This window comes from Oikopleura dioica, chromosome PAR, assembly GCF_907165135.1.
Source record: "Oikopleura dioica chromosome PAR, OKI2018_I68_1.0, whole genome shotgun sequence".
Classification (NCBI taxonomy): Eukaryota; Metazoa; Chordata; class Appendicularia; order Copelata; family Oikopleuridae; genus Oikopleura; species Oikopleura dioica.
Genome location: NC_137293.1, coordinates 13,315,766 through 13,335,808, shown reverse-complemented (window position 1 = coordinate 13,335,808; position 20,043 = coordinate 13,315,766). Strand labels below are relative to the sequence as shown.

Below are 20,043 nucleotides of genomic sequence, written 5' to 3'. Positions count from 1 at the left end.
GTTTCCCTGCAGGAGGGTTTTTCTTCCAAGAAGTTTTTGTTTGTGAGAGGCGAGAGGGATAGGAGAGAGTAGGCATGGAGACGATTCTTACCTGTTAGACAATCGAAATCGGACTCAAAAATGGGATGAGTAAAGAGAAGGGGTGCTTGATTTCGAGGTCGTTTTGTCGCTGCACGCTCCTATTTTCGGCCTCTTTTCAGAAAAGCGCGCGGCAGAGGGCGCTTTTTCACAAGTGCCACGCCGCCCGCCACGCAAGCTCAACTCTCAATGCTTACTTCACGCAAACATGGTGACTTTTTCGATTACTGATTAGTTGATTCTTCAACAACACGACTCTGAAACTCAGAGGCTGAATGTATCCTCGAAAAAGAAGAGTCAGCGTTTCAAAAAGCAAAATGCTTAGCGCACGAGGTATTCCCAACCGGTCACCCATGTAAGTACTAACCCCGCCCGTCGTAGTTTGACTTCAGTGATCGGACGAGAACTGGTTTATTCTACGCGGTATGACGCTAAGCGATGGAGGCCGGTTCTAGCCACAATATATAGCAAATTTATGAATTGTGATTATGTTTTTGCAGGTTAATACTTTATTTATGTGTTTTCCGTAAAATCAGGTAAGAAAGGAATGAACGACAATCGACCTTCTCAGTCAAGGGCAGGAGTATCGACGATCTCGATCGGAATTTCTTGTTGCTTGTCTTCTTCTTTCTGAACTCGTTCAGCGCCGAAAGTGAGCTGATTCTCGTGCAACTTGGACGCGATCGTCTTCAGCTCCACATCCTCTGGAACTCGAATTTGTTTTGTCCAGACGTGAGTTGAGAAGATCTTTAATCCGTCTCGTCGGGTAGACTCCGTTTCAGACTTTCCAGAGACGGTCAGATTGCGGCTCTTCTCGTCCACCTTCACGTGCAGTTCCTCGGGTTTGGTGGGGATGGAAGAAAGGTTGATGCAGCTGCACCACTTGCTCGATTTCTCAACAGTTTGGCAGCGTCCTCCTTTCTTGCTGGCGGAATGGGCGAACTCAGAGAAGATCTGGTTGATCAGCGGCTCGAAGTTTTCATTGGAAAAAGTGAACATTTTCGTTGGTTTTTGTGTCTTTGGTGTGATGAGAAAGCCCTCTCCCGCTAGGTATTTATAGCCACTTATTGCTGTCCTCGTTTCTTCCAGAAAATTCCATTTCCAGGCTAGGTTATTCTCGAATCTTCTTTCTTTAAAGATCCGTTTTCTTGAATGTTCTATTTATTCTGGAATGTTCTGTAATATTCTACACTTGATTTCCCGAATCTTCTGGAAGTTTTCAAAGGTATTTAATCGGCTCGTTTCAGCAAGAGCACATTCAAACCAAAAATCTTTCAAAGAGATTCAAAAATAAAAAGATGATCAAAATCGCCGGATTTCCTTTTTCTCCTGAATTCGACCGCCCAACCCAGCGCAAATGCCGTGTTCGTCGCTTCCAGCCCTACTCCATTTCGCAAGAAATGATCACTCCTACAACCTGGTCAGCAACAGTCGATCTCACTTCGTTTCCAACGCAGAAAGAAGACCTCAAAATCACCAAGGACGAGTCAAAGAGAGAGTTACAAATCTCTGGCCTTTCAAAAACATCAGAGATCGTCGAAAGAATGAAGATCGAGTCAGTACACAACTGGGAGAGAACCCTTTCTGTGCCTAAAACAGTTGACTTTGAGTCACTTTCTTCCAAATTCGATGGCAAAAACCTTTTATTCACTGCTGATAGAAAGTTCGGTAGAAATGTTCCAATCAATTTTCTCAATAAAAGCGAATAAATAATATCCACCTGGAACTGGTCTGAGTCTTGTTCATCGCTAGTATGTTTCGTTTGTAAGAGGCGAGAGGGATAGGAGGGAGAGGGCATGGAGACGATTCTTTAATCATAAAAGACGAAAAATCAATAGATGCAAATATAAGCGCAAGCGTAACGTCTTCTATGATAAGTATACGTACCGTATGTGGCAGGAAGCAGACCTTAACCACCGGCACTAAAGAGATGCTGTGTTGCAGGACCAGGGAGGTAGGTATGGGCTACGCTCTCAAGGTAAAACCAACGTAGGGCCATAAGGAGACTCTACTGGGGGAAGGAGGGAGGGGTCGCTAGAATTAAATAAAGTATAAAAAGCATCGCTAAGTCGGTCACATCGGAGAACTCCGAAAATCGGCCGCACGAGCGTGCTTTTTAACGCGAATGAGCTTTTCGACTTGCGCCGCGCCCGCGCGCACAACAATTCTAGAGACAAAACTGCAAAACAGGGGTGGCGCGCACTAAGCGTCACCTCAACAGCATCTCAACAACAACGAGGCTTGCTATGTTTGAGCACCCAGATTTTTGGTCAGGTCTAATCATAAAAGACGAAAAATCAATAGATGCAAATATAAGCGCAAGACTTCACTACTTCTACCACTCATTGATATGTCGTACTCAGTTGTTGGCCAGCTGTTCAGCTTCTGGGCCCCGCTAGTCTCGACTAACACGATTGACGCTGGGACCAGCCTTACAGATGGGCTTAAATGCTACGGAGCCTAAGCTACTACGCGCATCTTCCCGACCGGGAATACGGCCTGGGCATGCCTAACTTTATGGGAGCCGGTTTTCACCCCTACGCTTTCGAAGGCGAAAAAACCGGTCACCACGTTAGGCGCTCGAGTAAGGTGCGCGAAAAAGAAACGGCGCGATCAAACCCGATTAGCTACTTACACTAAAAATACCGTGCGGTAAGGAGTGATAGTCTGCTTAGCTAACCTGGCGATATAACGGTACTCGAGAAAGTCGTGAGCTTGTCGCTACACTACGAGAATGCTTTTATGCCGAAAGGCAAAAAGTAGAGAGACAAGTTGCTGATCAGCATGCATGATACCTGCTGTCGAGCAATGGACTTAAGTAAATTGAGAACAGGTTTTATTCTGATACAGCAGAAAAACCGGGGAAAACAAAATAAAAGGTCCTGCTTGAGGACTCCTGCGTCTTCCGGGGTAAACTATCGTCAACCTTCTTGAAGATTCCTTAAAAACAAGCGGTTGAGATTTACCCTTGAAGCAATAAAACTTACTTTGCGAAGGGAGTGTCGTTAAGGCGACTCATTTGGCGTTGAATGTAATCCGGCAATTGCGAGGAGGATCTTTCTACTGGCGCCGGGACTTCCGGGGGGCTCCCCCCGACTGCTTTACGCTGTTTGCATTTTGCGCAGCAAGTGCAGATTTCTCCGGGTTTCCCCGAATCACTTTGCAGAGGATATTTTCCTTTAAAAGATTCGACCTCCTTCGAAGTCTGGGGGTTCGGGAGAGGGGTCTCTCCCAATTTAGCCGCTGGTTCCAGCGTATGTGTCAGACTAGAGGTGGAGGCGTGCGCCTTTGAATCGGAAGTGTGGGGTTGACTTGACATCGCTCCACTTTCCCTATCACGAAACACCGGTCTGTTAGGAAGGCCTTTTCTCTGTTTAGGGTCTAGCGCCGAGGGGATCCCCTGATGCGCTACATGATCAGAGTGCAGCCTTTTTACTGTACGAGCGTACCAATTAGCATCGGCCAGAACTCTGGCTCCTACTTCCGGCGAGACTAGATTCTCTGAATTTCCCGCCGGGAGCGCCGTACCTTGCGGACCTCCGAACAGAGAATCCACCAAGGCTCGCGCTACCATAGCCGGGGCCCCGATTTCGGATTCCTCCATATTTAGAGCCCTGTACCTATGGTACATCCTAGAGTCCGGTGTCCACCGGTACATGATTTCTAGATCTAGTTTGGGGATGCCTGTAGCAATGCCCATCGTGATGGCGGAAGTTCTTCCCGAGTGTCCCGATGGAACTCTGGCCCAGCCCAGCTCTTTCGAGGCCTTGCTATAATGGTAGCAGAGTATTCTGCGGTTTCTGCAGTGTTGGAAGAGTTTTCCTTCCTCTCGGACGCCCAGGATTTCGTAGAAAAGGGCTTTGAAGTCCAGGGGGCAACGGTCGTCGAAAAACATTGTTAATCTTTCCGGAATGTTTTTGAAGACGTTCGTCTTGCTTTCCCTTATTGGCAACACCAAGGCATTTCCTTGGATCGATTCGTAGATATCCTCGATAAAGAGTTTACCAACCTCGATCGCGCGGGCCCCGGTAAAGAAGCATATACCGCTATAGAGGGCTGCTTCTACTCTCACTGGCTTCCTTGATGCCAGCATATGCGACCATAGCGCGATCATATCGCACATGCGAAACCTTTCGGCTTGTGATGGCTCATAGAGCTTCTTTCCCGCGAGAGATTTGGCCCTCGCTTTGGCCCATCTTACAATCTCGTTCGAGCATGAGCCTGGAAGTCTGGCGTTGCTTTCTCTTTCGAGAGCGGCCCGTATCACTTGGTACCAGTGCTGGTATCTATTTGGTCTGTTGGGTGGACAAACATTCTTGTCAATCCAATCCAGAAGGGCTGATGTGATTTCGTCAAAGGTTTTCCCTCTGTTTAGCTCCACCATGCTTGCCACTGCAACTCTGATATGAGCGTCTGTCCAGACTGACTCTGAGCAGTAAGCTTCATCTTCGTCCACGAGATCGAGGCCTTCGCCTTGAACTTCTTCGAACCAATCTTTTTCATCCTCCGCTGGGACTGGTAGAACTTTTGGCCTTTTGGGCTTGGGTTTCTTTCTTCTCGGCTTCGCTTTCTCAGAGGCAATCGCCTTTGGAGCTTCGGCCTGAACAGGCCCGATTCCAGCGGTTTCGGTAGCCGGTGGGGGCTTTCGCTTCGCCGGTGTTGCTCGTTTTGGTAGAACGCTTTCCAGAGGGGGCTGATCGAGCGGATCCTCTCCAACTATCCTCCGAGACTTCCTCACTGAGCCCAGTGATTTTGGGGGAACTCGGATTGGGTTTGGGTCAGGCGGGCGCTTTGGCGGCCATTCGTCCTTGCCGTCCGGCTCTCTTTTGGCTGGCTAACGCCGAATTATTCGCGCTCGTCTTGCGCGCGTTGTGCTTGCAGCGAAACAGTTTTCTGAATAGTGGTTGCGTTAGACTCTGTTGGCAACAATACATAACTTGGGATTACTCCCAGATATATTCTATTTACAGGAAAGATTACATGAGAATAAATAAATGAATCCCTTCTTGATTGGGTTCCCAACCAAGCCCTGGGTATATTTCGGGGACAGTAAAAGCCTTTACGTGGCCGTATAATCTGCTGAGGTTTTGCGAGGGTCCTCGCCGGTGTAGCACTAGTTGGGCGATCGCCCGCGGTTTATTTCCGTGAGAAAGACAAGGAGAAGTGGCAACACTTTGTGCGAAGTCACCTATGGTTCCTTTTTCGGCTCTTGCTTAGGGGGTCCCCTTGGCTCATTCTGCTTTTGCTTTTTGTTCGGGGGCTGGTTGTTAGAGTTGTTGGAGTTTCCTCCCTGAGCCTTGTTATCCTTCTTATTGTTGTTGCGGTTTCGGTTTCCTCCGTTTCCGCCCCCGTTACCGTTCCCATCGTTGGAGTTTCCTCCACTCTGATTGCCCCTATTGTTCTGTTGCGGTTTCCCGCCTCTCTTCCGTTGGTTGCTGTTCTGCACCGCCTTTTTCAACTCTGCCTCGTTGATGGCTTTGTTTTTCTTAGTGTTAAGGTACCATCTTTTTTCTTCGGCTGTCGCCGTCCCGAACTTAATCCTATGTCTAACCGCCCGCTCTCGCTTCTGGTTAGCATGGGTGTTGGTGTCATATTCTTCGTCTTCACGAAGCTTGTAGTCCAGAGGCAGCTGGATCTTTGCATGCAACTTGGGGTTGTTGCAGAGCTGGTGGAAGTTCTTGTCGAACTCGTCCTGGCACTCTTGGGTGAACAGGGTATAACATAGTCTGGCGAACTCGACCCTAGTCAACATCTCATCGTTCAGTTTTTCTTGAATTCTCATGAGAACGATGCGATCATCCACTAGTTCTAGTGGAGTGACTCGGAACAGTTCGTTTACAATTGGGGTGACGTCTCGCTTGTCCAAGTTTACCAGGGCTTTCACCGAAGCAAACTTGGAGTAGAACTCCTGTCCCACCTCCTCGAGACTCCGGTTTACCGACATCTTGATCCCTGAGGTTCTTCTCTGGATCAAATAATAGCGGTCGCCTTCTTTGACAGCGGTTTTCACCTTGTGCAGTTCTGCAGCTTCTTTGATTTCCTTTGTTAATTTCTTAACGCGATCGTCGAGCAACTGCTTGGTCGAAGCATACTCGTCGTAAGCCGCTTTTGTGTCTCGCACTTCTTTGACGAGTTTCTCTCTCGAGTGAGTTTTAAGGAACAACTCCTCATCTTTCCCTTTATCGCCGCTCGGCGTTGTGCCCTTCTCCTTGTTCATCAGCGCTTCGTTGTATAGAAGGTGCAGGGTTCGAGCCTCTGACGCTTTTGTCTGAAGGTGCTGTAGAATTGGCTTCATTTGCTCGATTTCATTAGCCGTCCTTTTCTTCTCCTTCAGCAACGGGCCCAGAATTGGGTGCGTCAGGTTCTCCTCGATGATTCTGCATGCAGTCCCTTTGTCGACAGGCTGCTTGCTTGATGAGAGGTCGAATTTTTCTCGCAGTGCTGCGGCCGAGGCGTTCGCCTTTGTCGGTTTATTCAACGCCATTGGAGCTACTATTTTGAAGTTCTCATCTTCCGAGTCGTAGTCACTCATATCCGAATTTCGTTTCTGAATAGAAATGATTAAGGATCTGAAACTCGGACTCAAGTGCTTCTTGTAGTGTTAGAAAACGATAAGACAGCTTATAATAATAAACTAACTGAGCAGTCGAAGTCAACGTGAGTTTTCAGCCTTTTCGGGTAGCCCCAGCTTCATTTATTATTACCCAAGTCGACGCCTCCGCTTTCAGAGGCTTGAAGTATCCCAGCTCTTCCGATCGTTTGGGCGTTGGCGAGATCACCGCTACTGTTGTCTCCAACTTGCGAACTTTTAGGCCTTTCCTACGCGCCAGCGCTAGGGCTAGCGGCTCTCTTTCGTAGCACAGCACCACCAGTGCCCACGAGTTTCTCATCGCGTAATCCTCTAGGTACCTGAAAGCCAGGGTCGCAATCTTCCTCGGGGGAAAAGCATAAATGACCTCTTTTGCGCGCCATTTCGTAAACCGGAAAAGTCTCGGGCGAACGCCTGGTCATCAGAATATCTCGAGATGTATCTCTCCGCTCTTGCATTCTCTCTTGTTGCGAACGCATCAACCGTTGGGGTCTTTTTCCAGAAGCTACAAATTTCTTTGAACGCCTCATTCGTGATTTCACTCTCGTTAAAGTCGAAAGTTCGCGACGGCTCATCAGCCAGTTGCTCCAACGTGTTCACGTAGTCTACCCTTAGATCAATGTTCCACTCCTCCGCTACTTCATAGATTTCGTAGATTAGGCTGTTCAGCCTACCCACTTTTGAGCCGTGGTAGAGCGCACTGCAGACGACCTGATTATCACACTTGATCAGGATTCGCTTATTTCTAAGGCGGCTTCCTTTCCTTTTAAGCATAATGAGGATAGCGTAGGCTTCTTTCATGAAGATGTCTTCTGTTTCAAAGCCTTTCGGCCAGTAGAAAGGCTCTTTTTCGCCTAGATTTTCGATGCACAAGCCGCCGGCGCCGCCTGACGCATCCGTGTAAACCAATAGCCGGTTTTTAAGGTCCTCTTCTCTGAAAATTTCTTTCCTCAGGTGGACCACTCCCGTTTCTAGCCATTTTGCTTTCCTCGGCGTTTCCCCCATCTTCAGCCATCTGGTCAGCTCCGCTCGGAGTTCCGCGTGAAGTGGGATGATCGGGTTTCCCGTTTCCAGTGATTTTTTGATTGCTTCATTTTGTATTCTTATGAAAAGGCGCATGCGCCTTTCCACGTACATGAAATGCACACACTTGCCTCTGATGCGTTCCAGAGATTTTAAATGAGTATGGCTACTTCCGAGGATCGCTCTAATTTCGTCTCGGAATTTCTTCCATTTCCCGCTCGGGATCCCGATTGTCTCCTCAAGTGTATTGAATTCGAAACCCAGAAACTCGATTTCGTGTGAAGGAACAAAAGTGGACTTTTCCCTGTGCAGGAACGTACCCAGAGCACAAGCTAGAGCACAGATCGCAAAAGCTGTTCGCGGCGCCATTGACCCATCGAGGATCGCTTTCCTTTCCCTTTCGGAATCCGGCCGTTCGATGATGAGACGATCGTCTAAGTACAGGAGGATGATGTGTCCTCTTTTTCTTAAGAAATTAATCGGCGATCCGTTTATAAGCTGATACTCGCTTGGGATGCGGGGAATGCCAAATGCCGCCGCTCTGTAAGCAAACCTAAGGCCCCCCCAGTGCATAGTCGCCATTCGGCTCGACATGGGGTCCAAGAGCAGATGGTGAAACGCCGATTTATCATCGAGTTTAAGTAGGAGATCTCCTTTTCGAATTGTCGCCATTACCTCTCTCACATCATCCAGGATACATTTGACGCTTTTTAACTCCATCAGAGTTAGGGGCGAACCATCGTAACACACGCGCCATTTTGGCCCTTTCGGAACCAGGATAATGGCCGACGTGCACAGAGGATCCTCTGCTTTTTGAGCTAAGGGTGTCAGGGCTCCGGTCGAGCACCATTTGGTAAGCGTTTCCACTATATCTTCGTGAAAGGATGTGACATTACCCGAATTTCGCACTCTCAGTGGTTGGTTATGTCTTTTTCCCCACATGGATCGGATGTTTCACCTTTCGGTGTGCCGGCCAGTCCTCCGAATCATACTTGTCAGAGTCATTAAGGCCTCCTAGAGCCCTTCTACTTAGGTTTCCCTTAATGAAAATGGTCCTGTGGGACTCATGATCGCTGTGAATCATCGCAAAATTCGTGCTAGATCGAAATTTAACCGGCTCTGCCAGTGGGATCATTTTGAAATTCTCAAATACATCTACTCCTTTCTGCAGAATAGCATAAGCCCTAGATCTATCCGGGGGTTCTAATTCCTCTAGGATTATCAGCCAGAACTGGATGAAATCCTTAAAACTGCCTGCATAAAAATCCCTTTCTTCTCTAAAGAAGATTAAGTCCCAGGTCGGTCGAAAGGCGTCGTTCGACGCTTTTATAGCTAGGTCAAACATCCTCTGGGCCTGAATTTGCCATTCATGCCAAGTTCTTGGCGGTGTCACGTCTTTCGGAAACTCAGAGTCATTCCAGGAGACTCCCTGACGTCCGGCGGTCGCCGCGGTAGGTACATATCTTCCCATGTTTTTAGTGGGCCGAATTGCCCTTTCTTTTGACGTTCGTTCATGTCTCTTGCCACCGAGTGCCGATTCCAGTTCATTCTAAATGGGAAGAGGTTAGGCTGTTTTGATGCGAGAACGTATGATCCGAGAACGTATATTACAGAACTGTACAGACGGCCTGATCAAACACAGAACTTTTCAGCTCAGAAATAATCCTCCATGGACGACGAGACTTTAAAATCCAGGTTCTTTTCCGCCCAGCTCGAGCTCGCAGCGTTTCCCGCTCGTTTGAGCATCGTCCTCCGGAGCTCTTCAATCTCGCCTTCATGCTCCTCCTCCTCTTCCGCGGGGTTTCCTTCCTCTTTTGGACGAGCATCGTTTCCAATCTTGTCGCGATCGCGCTATTGCCTTTCGGCACATATGTTTTCTGGTCGATTTGGTCCAGACCCCAGGCGTCGTATTTACCTGATGCGGGCATGAACTCGCTCTTTCGAGGAAACAAAATATCCCTCAAGGTTTTCACCAAATCATCTACCGGGGTTTCCCGTACTTCCCTAGGCGAGTCGATTGCGCTTAGCCAGTCCTGTAGGTGCGCAATCAAGGTAAATTCGTTTCCGAATATTTGCGACAGTAGAAAGATTACCTTCTTACTTTTGGCCGCTAGTTTTCTAGGGTCCACTTCTGAGGATGTCGCAAGGTCTGCCAAGATCTCAGCCCAAATTAGACGATGGGCTTCCATCGCGTGAGAAGCGTAAATTTCCCTGAGCGGGATAATCGCGTGGTTTTCACCACCTGCACCCGCAATATTTTCCAGAAGGGTCACCCCTTCTTTAAGCTCCTTGATGATCTGATCCTCTGGCGAGAAGCGAAAAGACAGAATCTCAAGGGCTGTCTTTTTATGTTTATAGAAATCCGTGGACACGGAGATGTAGCGAAAAATGAGGCCGGCTTCCCTAGAAATAGCTTCTCCTATCGCTTCGGCAAGACGGATCTGCATTCGCTGAACCAAGTCGATCGACAGGTTCTCTCCGCTCAGGAAGTTGTCCATCTTCTGCGCGAGTTCCGCCAGTTTTGCAACATTTTTTGCCGCTGAGATCCCCGCGTGAGGCTTTGGTGGCTGATGGATCAGGAAAGAATTGAGTACTCTCACTGCATGGTTATATTTTGTCTTGAGGTCGTTCTCCTCCATGATCTCAGTCTGGGGTTCCCCAGAGTTGGGTGCCACTTCCGCTGCTGGCTCCGGCCGATCGGCCGTTTCTTCCTGGGATTCTCTGTCTTCCTCGGCAGGAATATCTCCCTCTACGACAGTCTTCTTCTTTTAGCGCATGGAACTATCTCCCCAGCGAACTCCGGGAGCCCACTAGAGCCAGTCATGAGTTGTTTTTTAACTCTCCGAGCCATTGTCTAAAAACAAGAATAATTCGTCACAGTACGACCTGTCGGTGGATATATTGGCAGACAGTTGAATAATTGTTTATTGTTCATCCGTTAGGTTTCGAGTCAATTTCGACTTTTTAATTTTATATTACCACTAAACGGCGAGCGCCGCTATTTCTATGGATTTCCGGGGAGCCCTGGAATAATACCGTTTCTGGTATGAGACCGCTTGGGCCGCCCTTCATTTCCGTCTAGCTATTCTACTCTATTCTATTCTACCGTAAGTCGGAAACTTCCAACGAAACACAAGGATGCAACAACAAAAGCAAGGACAAAAAGTTTTCCACCCACCGTTACGTTTGATTTTGCTCAAAATCACTCTTTTGGGCCACGATCGTGGATTTTTCCCGGAGGCTGTTCAGCTTTTAAACCCTTTTCTATAGGGACGGCCTTTATGTGGCATGCCCCCTCTTTCCTAGCAAGGCGAAGTCATTCAGCCGACTGATTTGTCGTTCTAGTCTGGCGCTAATGTCAATCAGTTCTGATTCCGGAAGCGGGAATGGGTTTGGGCCCTTTTGTAAGGCTTTATCTCTAACCTTCACTCTTTCGGTAGCCCATCTCAACATTGATTTGACTTCTCTGGGCTCCATATGCTCGTCCGAGTAACTGCCATCCATGACGAAAGCCCAAATCAAATTTCTCACCAACGATTCCGCTGACGTTTCCGTCGGATCGGGCTTTGTGAGACACGGAACGCGGAAGAAATAAGGGGGATCGTCTTTTCCCTCTTCCGGTTCGTGAAAGACCATCTCAACCTTGAATTCCTGTTCAGGAAATGTGTCAAAATCATCAAAGATCGACTTGTTCGGTTTCGGAGGAAGCTTGCGTTTCCGCTTTGTCGGCCTTTCCATGGTGCTCGTTCCTTCGGCTGGGCTTGACTGAGCCTGTGTTCGATTTGTCGGCCTTTCCATGGCGCTTGTTCCCTCGACTGGGCTTGACTGGGCCTGCGGTCGCTCTCCCGGTGCCGGGAAATTTGCGAACTCTGTTGAACTCACTGGGGTCAGTGACGTGATCGAGGGCGTTTGTATGCTTGAGGAGGATTCCTGTTGAGTAGCCGGTTCCGGCTCATCCTGTTCTCCGAACAATACCTCCGTGTCCAATCGGTGCGGGCTCCCGCACATCCTGCAATTGAACACTCGGCGTGGTCTCTCGTCGTCGTCCTCGATCGAGGAGTCACTAGAGTCTAAGCCTGACACTTTTCGCCAATTTGGATTCTCGACTAGGCACAGGAGGCATAATCGGTGCTTGCACTTCTTAAGCCTCAGCTTTAGTCTGCTTGCTTGATCGTATGCCTTCCCACACGAGATGCAGATCATCGCTCGCATATTATTCCGTTTTGCTCAAAAAACTTTGCTTGTGCCGAGATGCGATTCTCTGAAAATAATGCCATTAGCCCATGATTTATAGTGATTTATCTGCAGTTCTGCATACTTGCTAGTTCTAGCCCTGCTTAAGGAACACCAAAACACTATCCAGAAGAGTTTCTGGATTTATAAGGGTTTTACTGTGGCTTGCCTTTTTTATTAGGATTTGAGTTTTGGCAAGAGAAGAACTAATGTGGATGGCACAGGCAGGTGGAGTAGTTGAAAGACGTGGCAATGAAAACAAGGAGGAAAAGGAGGTTAGAGGCGAGAAAAAAGGCACGTATAAAAAGGGGCGCAGAAAAAAGGAGCGATTGAAAAAACAGCGGAGTTTGAACATTTAGTTTCAATATGAAGGCCAGAATGACTCGAAGAAAAGTACTCTAAAAGGGGTTCCCCTTATTTTTGGCAGCAGTAGACAGCGATCGCTTGGAGCTTGCTCTGGGAGCGGAAGTACTGCTTTCGGGCCGCGTGAAAACTAAATTTACGTTATTTTTCCGTCTACAGGAGCTATTTATTTACCTGAAAAAAAAATGGAAAGCTGCTCTGGCCAGGGCGTGACGACGGAGACCTGGCTCGTCTGATTTCTTCTCGGGGGAAATGTACAAGGCCAGACTGCGAAGGTCACATTGAACTTCGCTTTGTCAAGATGAGAGGGTCCTCTCAATGGTGTCGTGAAGGTTGGAGAGAGCTCTCCCGTTCCGGTGTGTTTCATTGAAGCTAGAATAAGTATTATTATTCTGAAAAAATCTTGAGGGCGAAATTACCTACGAGACTTGAGTAAGTCCATTAATGCGTAGCGTTGACGTAGTAGTCGCCTTCGAACGAAGTCCCAAGGCTAGGAGCTTCTTGTAGCGTCACGGGGATCCCCTTGATGTGGCGAGCTTCGTCGAGTCCCCATTTCAGGATACGCTCCGCCGCTCGATGTGCGAAGCGCCGAACGGCGGGTCCACCTTGGTTGAAGGCTTCGTTGACGACTACCGTCATCAACTCGAAGAGCGGAAAGCGATCCGGGGAGGCCTTGAACGCGAATTCGCGCAACATGCTCATGACATCGAACCACTGGTCGTCTGAGCAGAGGACAGTTTGGGTCGCTAGCATCAATACGCGATTTTCATCGCCGGTCTTGACCATGAACTCATCCAATCGAGCGCGATGCTTGTCCGGGTGTACGGTCTTCGTCACTCCAAGAGCCAGCAGGTCCTGCTCGAACTTCGTTCTTCGGCGCAACAGAGGCGTCACTTTGGGGGCCAGCACACCGCAGTCGTTGATGTAGTTGGGCGACAAGCGTCGCATACCCAAGCTAGCCACGTTGAAGTGGGCGTCGCTGATCAGCCAAAACCAGCCATCTCTCTTCTTCTCCTCCTCAGTGAGCACTGGGTCCTGATCGCCCGGAGGCATTGCAGCCATCAGATCTTCAGGAGGGACCAGCTCTTCCGGTTTCGGTGCTTTTTTCGGGCCCCAACTGTTCGTTGCGTTTGCTGAGGTCTCAGCCGGATCTGGGCGAGTTCCAGCGACCGGAGCGTTCGCTCGAGCTCCGTTGACTCCAGTAATGACGACCTCCGGATCCCGAGCGGGAGATGCGACAGGAGATACAGCCATTGGCGCCTCTTCTTGTTCAACTCGGATTCTGAAAGGCGAAGCTGGACGTGGCTGTACACTTCGGCGCGCCGGGGCTTGTCTGATCGCCGTTGAATACGACGGCAAGGAATCCGTTTCGCTCGACGATCGTCGTCTGTTGGTAGAAGGTTGTGGCTGTTCAGCCCCTGGTTGACGCGATCGCGCTGGAGTTTGAGTCGTTGCCGAGCCCGCTTGGGACGCGTTCGTCAGAGCTGTTAGTCTCTCTGAGTACGCTCGCTGCACTTCGTTCAACTCATCCAGGAAGATGTCAAATCGAGGGGCCCGCCAGGGTAATCCCATATCTTCCTCCTTCAAGTTTACCAAGGCCATAAACATTTTCTTGATGCCTTCGCGGAGCTTCGGAGGAGGCCCGATCGGGGTTAGGCCGAAGTAATGGGATTCCCCAATCTTTAGCATCGTTCTGTTTGGGAAGTATCTCGCATACCCCCTTCGGCCAGCGTAATCGGCAAACGACACGAGTTCTCGTGATAGCCTCTTCATGGTATTGGCGCGCTGGATGTCGCCGTGTCTGTGATCCCAGTAATGCCGACGGTAGCGACGCTGATGCCAAGCCAGGTCTGGATCGTATCTTTCCTCGGCTTGGCGATTATTGTTCACTTGTGGCTGCACAATGATCGAGCGGGGGCGGCCTCTTCCCGGCGATCGCCTCGTTTCAGCTCCAGCTCGATCCGCCGTCGGTGAAGACGTCGACGTCGTAGTTGGCGTGGCTGTCGAAGTGGTTGGCCATCGCGGGCCCGTGTCTCGTCTCGGGATGACCCAACCTTCACCACCTTGGCCGCCTGCCGCTGACTCGCTGTTGTTATTGCCGCTACTACCGCTGGCACTGGCATTCTGATCAGAATTCGCCGGCTCCGCCGATTCGCCTTCTTTTGCTTTTTGTGGGCGTTCGCCTCCTCGTCTGATGCTCTTTTTCGGTTTCCCGACTCGGCCGCTCGGCTTTTTCGATTATCAGACTCTTCGTCCGTATCTGACGATTCGCCAGCCGCCATTTGGATCGCCACCTGCTTTTTGCGCATCGACGGCGGGCAGAGTTGCATCCTCCTCGGATGGTACTTCTTTTTAGGCTTCTCAGCCACTTTCTCCGGCGCCCGCTGTGGTTTCTGTTGCTGTTGTTGCTGGAGACCCGAAGGACCAGGGCGGTCATGATCCATTTCGTCAGACGAAATCACCACCGGTGGCGACTTTGGGAGCGGATTCGCTGTAGGCGGTTTCGAGACTTTCTTCTTTCCTGCGGTTTCCCGCTCAGTTGATGTTGGCTGTTCAGCCAGAAGATCGTCTTCGTCCTGCGACATGTCTTCCGCTCTTGAGTTGTCCGCGCTAGTCGGAAGATCCATCACCAGTGGGCCTGGGGATCCTGAAATAAGGATTAACATTGTAAATCCTTCAAATGTCAGATAGAACTCAAAAAACTGTACGTGGGCCACGATAAGCAGGAATGCAAATCGTTCCCATATTAGGAATTCTTTCGGTAGTCTGTCGACTCTAATAGCACCGTTTTCAGTAAAAGTTAGCCTAAATTGGGTGAACACCCTCAATGCTAACCAAAATCGCCTGAGAACTTGGGCCGAAGTAAATTTCAGTTTCTTTAGCAGTCGCCAAAACAAAACCGACGGGTGGGTAAATTCATCCTCCACTAATTCCCTACCTAGAAGATCATTTTCCTCATCTTCGACCGCGTGGATGGTGATGCTATCTTCGATTGGCGTCACTTCCATTGGAACTGGCGTTCCCTGGGCTGAAGCTGATTCCTCCGGTTCCGGAGCAGTTTCGATGGGCTCGATGCCGCTGTTGTGCTCGTTGTAGCCAGCGATGAAGTCAGCCTCGTCCAGTAGATCAGCTGGGTCGTCCATGGGCTGGTCGACGAGCATTCGCTCTGCTTCGCGTGTCCCGTCCTTGTCGGACATCTCAAGCCGATTCCGGATCTGAAAAGAGGGGAATAGGTTAGCCATGTTACACATATTATCTTGAAATTTTCTTACAGGAGAGAGACAGAACAGATAATAGAACTAAAAGCTTCCTATAGGATCAACAATACCAGGACTGGCATGAATAGAACAACGGGTGTGAAGGTTTTAAGCAAGAGGAAAGGTTGCGATCGCAGCCGAAACGCATTTGCACAGCACAGAAGGGTAGATAAAGGACGGGTTTCCCCTTCTTTTGCAGCAGAAAAAACGAGCGATTTTTGAGCAGTGGTATAAACAAGGAAGAATGGGCGGGTTCACTCCGAAAAAGTATAAGGCGATCGCCTGACTGAAGACTGGCTCCTTCTAGCCTCGATTTTAGCCATTCGGCTCCCAAATTGTCCGGACAATTCTCCGGCTTTTCGCTTTCTCTGAAACCAGAAGATTAAGGGCCGGAAACATTTCTCTTATTCTCACCTTTTTCTCTAAGAAAACGGCCGCCAGCTTCTCTTTCAATTCATTTTGGATCAGAAAAATGGTGATTTACTTCATGCTGGCAGTGAGTCGAAGCGCGATTGAGCCGAGCGGCGCACCTGATTGGGCGCGCGGTGCACGTGCCGCCTCCGCGATGAGTAACATTTGGTTGAGCGTGGCTTGATGACTAATCTCAGGATCCTGAGGGTGAGTGGGTCTTCGTTGATTTCAGATTATAATAGCGGACGCTTGAATGGGGGATTTGTTGATGAAACGGGGTTTCCCTACTCATTTATTGTGTATTATTTGGTCTCCTGACGAAATTGTTCTTGTTTCCAGTGTTAAACGGTCTGATCTTCCCTTTTGTAGGGCGATAGCCCAAACCTGATACTGACACTAGATCCAGCCATGATGGTTTCGCCAACGTTGCCGTTGTGCACGCGAGTCTGTTCAGAACTCCTCTGCCTAGTCCTAGGCTGCATTGTCTGAAGTCCGTTTTCTCGAAGTCCTCGAATAGAGATTTCTCTCTCCTTTTCCGATTTTCTAATGTGTCGGTTGGAAAGGTGTCCCTTTCCCCAGCTGACAAAGTCTCGCAGGATTCTTACTTTTCCTGGAGCCACCAGATTGTGAGTATTCCAAATGATGGATCTCATTCCATTGTCGGTCTCCCGGAAGATTAGTCTTTGCCATCTGAAGAGTCCACGATTTTCATCGTGTTCAATTAGCCGCAAAAGCACTGGTGATGCTTTGTTAACTGACGACAGTTCTGCAAACTCTAGCGAAGCGAACGCTTCCTGCCAGATCGCCGAAGGCTCTTCGTCTTTTGGTAGCTTAGCCGTCGCTAAGTCCACCCAGTTCTGTTGCGCCTGTTCAGACGTGGCAACAAGGACGATCCCCTCCCCTGCTGGCCTAGATTTAGCCATTGATTTCAGTAGCATCGCCGCTTCCGTTGGTCTGAATTCCGCCAGGTCGTTTAAGATAGCGGTCGCTTTCTCGATCGTCATGACTGACCCAATCTTATTCCATGGATGCTCTTTTTTCCACAAGATCGACTCCTTTGCTCTTTCAGCGTCGTTTCCGATCCATTGAAAATGAAGCTTTGATTTTGAGGCCGAGGGGACCCGATGCATCAATAGAAAGGAGTTCTGAGTGTTCTCCAGCTCTGGAGGCGGGAAGACCGCTCTTACATCGACGCTCGTCGCCATTTGTTCCATTTTCTTCCAGACTTCGCACGGTTTCTCGCCCGTTTCCGAGCACGAATACCGTAAATTGTCGGCTACCACCTCAATTGCTTCTCTGAGTGAATACTCAGCTGGGTGTCTGAGCGTCTGCGCCGCATATTCTACCACTGCATGTAGCGGATCCGCTAATGGAATATCCGGCGTTTCGTTGCATATTTTTGCTGCAAAAACTCCCACCGCTCCGGCCTTCGCCAGTCTAGCCGCTCTAATTTTCCAGGCTCTGCTACCCGCAGCTTCGGCGACTTCCCAGAAGTCGTCAGGAATTTGCCAGGCTAGATCTGAGTCGGCGTTGCTCAACGCATGATCTTTCACCATTTCGAACCAAGGATCTGGAGTCAGTTGCATCTTGGAAAACGGGCCTTTGGCATTCTTCTTTGCTGCTTGCTCGAACGAGAAGCGCGCCAAGTCAAAGTGATTGTCCGGTGTGGCCTTTCTGATAGTTTCCCAATCATCATTGACCAGTGGGTTTTTCTCCCAAAACGTTCTTCTTTGTTTCAGGATGGTCTGTTCGGATGTCTGGCGAATATCCTTGTACCACTCGGACACCACTTCCGCCGTTAGCTTTCGCTCCTTGAAGCCTTCTAGTACTTCTCTGAACAGAGACAAAATCGGATCGGCTTTATCTTCAGGCGTGAGCGAGTAATCGCAGAAATCCACCGGGAATTCGAATGTAGTCCTGGTTTTCTCCATGATTGCTCGCCTCCAGTCGCGGGTTTTAAAGGCAAGTCTGCCCTTCATCTTTCCATTCCCCGGCGATTTTAGCTGTTCCGCCAATTTCTTCGCTAGCTGGGCTCTAATTTTGAGCCTCCAAAAAGGGTGCCGAGCGGCCGCCAGTGGAAGGAGTCGTCCTGTTTCCAGGTATTTTGTCAATCTTTCTATCCCACATGCGACCGCATTGTTCAAAATCAGTCGCATTCTGAGGCCTTCGCCTTTACGGTCCCGATCCTTTGTGGGAAACGTCAGATTTTCTCTGATGACTTTCGCTTTTTGGAGGGTATCTTTCGACACCCACTTCTCCGTTGCCGCAGCGTTGGCAACTATCGCTTCAATGAAGTCTTTCGGGTGGCTCAGCGAGTTCGGGATCTCTTCACTCATCGCCAGCAAGTCTACTGTGGCGAACGCCACCAAATTATTGAACCACCACTCGGGGTCTGGTCTCAACTCTCGTTTCTCGAGCTCGTCCGGAGTAGTTTCCAGGACTTTGCAAGTGATGTAGTTCCAGAAAGAATCGGTGAGCACCGATGTTAGAAGCATTTTGTGGTATGACCACAACGGTCCTAGTCTGGATTTAGGAAGCCATGACAGCCATGCTTGTCTAAAATCACCTTCTAGCCCGTTCAGGCCTTTCAAAGCTCCGTTGACTGGTTTGATGAAGGACTTTTTCTTTCCGAAGGTGGGCACCGAGGTCAGAATAATTCTTATCATCGATTCTTGGTCGCCGAAGCCTGAGAATACCAAGCCCTGAGAGAACTTCCTGTGAACGTTCTGTGCTGCGCATTCGAGGACTAGATCTGACAGCGTTGTCCTGGTTTCAGGACCCAATTCCAATTGGATTAGATTGGACAGAACTGTCCGCAAGGCTCTCGCCGTAATGTCCTTCTTCAGGAAGCAGAGAACAGGCTCCGTCCAGTCTGTTCTGACATTCTGAGCCTCCCCCCCGTTTTGTGGAGGATCTTCTCGCTCCCGAGGTTCGAGACGCACTAAATAATAGTCTGATGCTAGCGCATACAGTAGTGCTGGATCTCTGCCCGGTTTCAGGCTCCAAATCGCATTCGTTTCCGAATCTAGCACGTCCCAATTCACGACCAACCAAGCCGAATCCGACACTGGAAACACACCGAGTTTCGAAAGGACTTTCGAATTCTTGGCTGCCCAAGACGCCGCTCTTGTGAAACCTGGGTCGGTATGTGGGTCTAATTGGCCTCTTGGGATTCGGACTTTTTGGGGATCCCCATAATCCGGTCTTTTATCCCAGCTACCTGGGTGCAGATCTGCAAAATCCCTGTCATACTTGTCCCTGAGGGCCGGAGGTATATCTATCATTCGGAAGAAGGGTCTTTTCTCTAAAGAAATTGCTCTCTTTTTTGAAAAAGGTAGGTAATTAGTGGCTTTTCAAAAAGTCACCGTCACCGCTCGAGCTCACGCGCGGCTCCTGAGTGGCTGAAACGCCGCGGCGGCTGGATGATCCCCTCCGGGCACGTGTGCGTAGGCGAGCGCCAGCACACTCTCTCTCTCTCGCAAAAGTGATTTTTCGACGAGGAAAACTCGCGAATAAAAATCAACGAGGGGGAAACGGATAAAAAGGGCCGACCGGCCCGTCTATCTCGTTCCGAAACACCTATTCGCCAGGCTGGACAAGTAGGAGCTACACTTATTTTTCGCTGAACAGCGGCAAGTGTAAAATGTTGTAATTCGCCAGTAAGCTGGGGAAAACAACTTTCTCTGCGAAGCCGTGGCTTGCGAGAGGGCTCAACCGGTCAAGGAATTATAGAGCCCCGTGAAAAAGCGCTGGTAGCAATGAATGCTGCCGCGAAAGGAATAAACTCCCTAATTAATGAATAATCGGGGTTTGATCGCTATCTAGGCTCCGTACTGAGTAAAGAGCTAGAATTAAATAAAGTATAAAAAGCATCGCTAAGTCGGTCACATCGGAGAACTCCGAAAAATCGGCCGCACGAGCGTGCTTTTTAACGCGAATGAGCTTTTCGACTTGCGCCGCGCCCGCGCGCACAACAATTCTAGAGACAAAACTGCAAAACAGGGGTGGCGCGCACTAAGCGTCACCTCAACAGCATCTCAACAACAACGAGGCTTGCTATGTTTGAGCACCCAGATTTTTGGTCAGGTC

The 20,043-nt window shown here is 49.4% G+C and overlaps 1 protein-coding gene and 1 pseudogene across 2 annotated transcripts in view; both read right to left on the bottom strand.

Moving 5' to 3' along the window:
* Positions 1-159, bottom strand: part of LOC145703919 (fumarate hydratase, mitochondrial-like) — a 48,296-nt gene extending 48,137 nt beyond the window's left edge. The window contains exon 1 of one of the 2 annotated variants that reach the window (XM_081781332.1): positions 92-159. The gene's annotated coding sequence lies outside the window, so the exon portion shown is untranslated. The remainder of the gene's footprint in view (positions 1-91) is intronic. The other variant, XM_081781331.1, reaches the window with a different exon arrangement.
* Positions 160-396: 237 nt separating this feature from the next.
* LOC145706245 (5S ribosomal RNA) lies at positions 397-515 on the bottom strand (annotated as a pseudogene).
* Between the last annotated feature and the right edge of the window lie 19,528 nt (positions 516-20,043).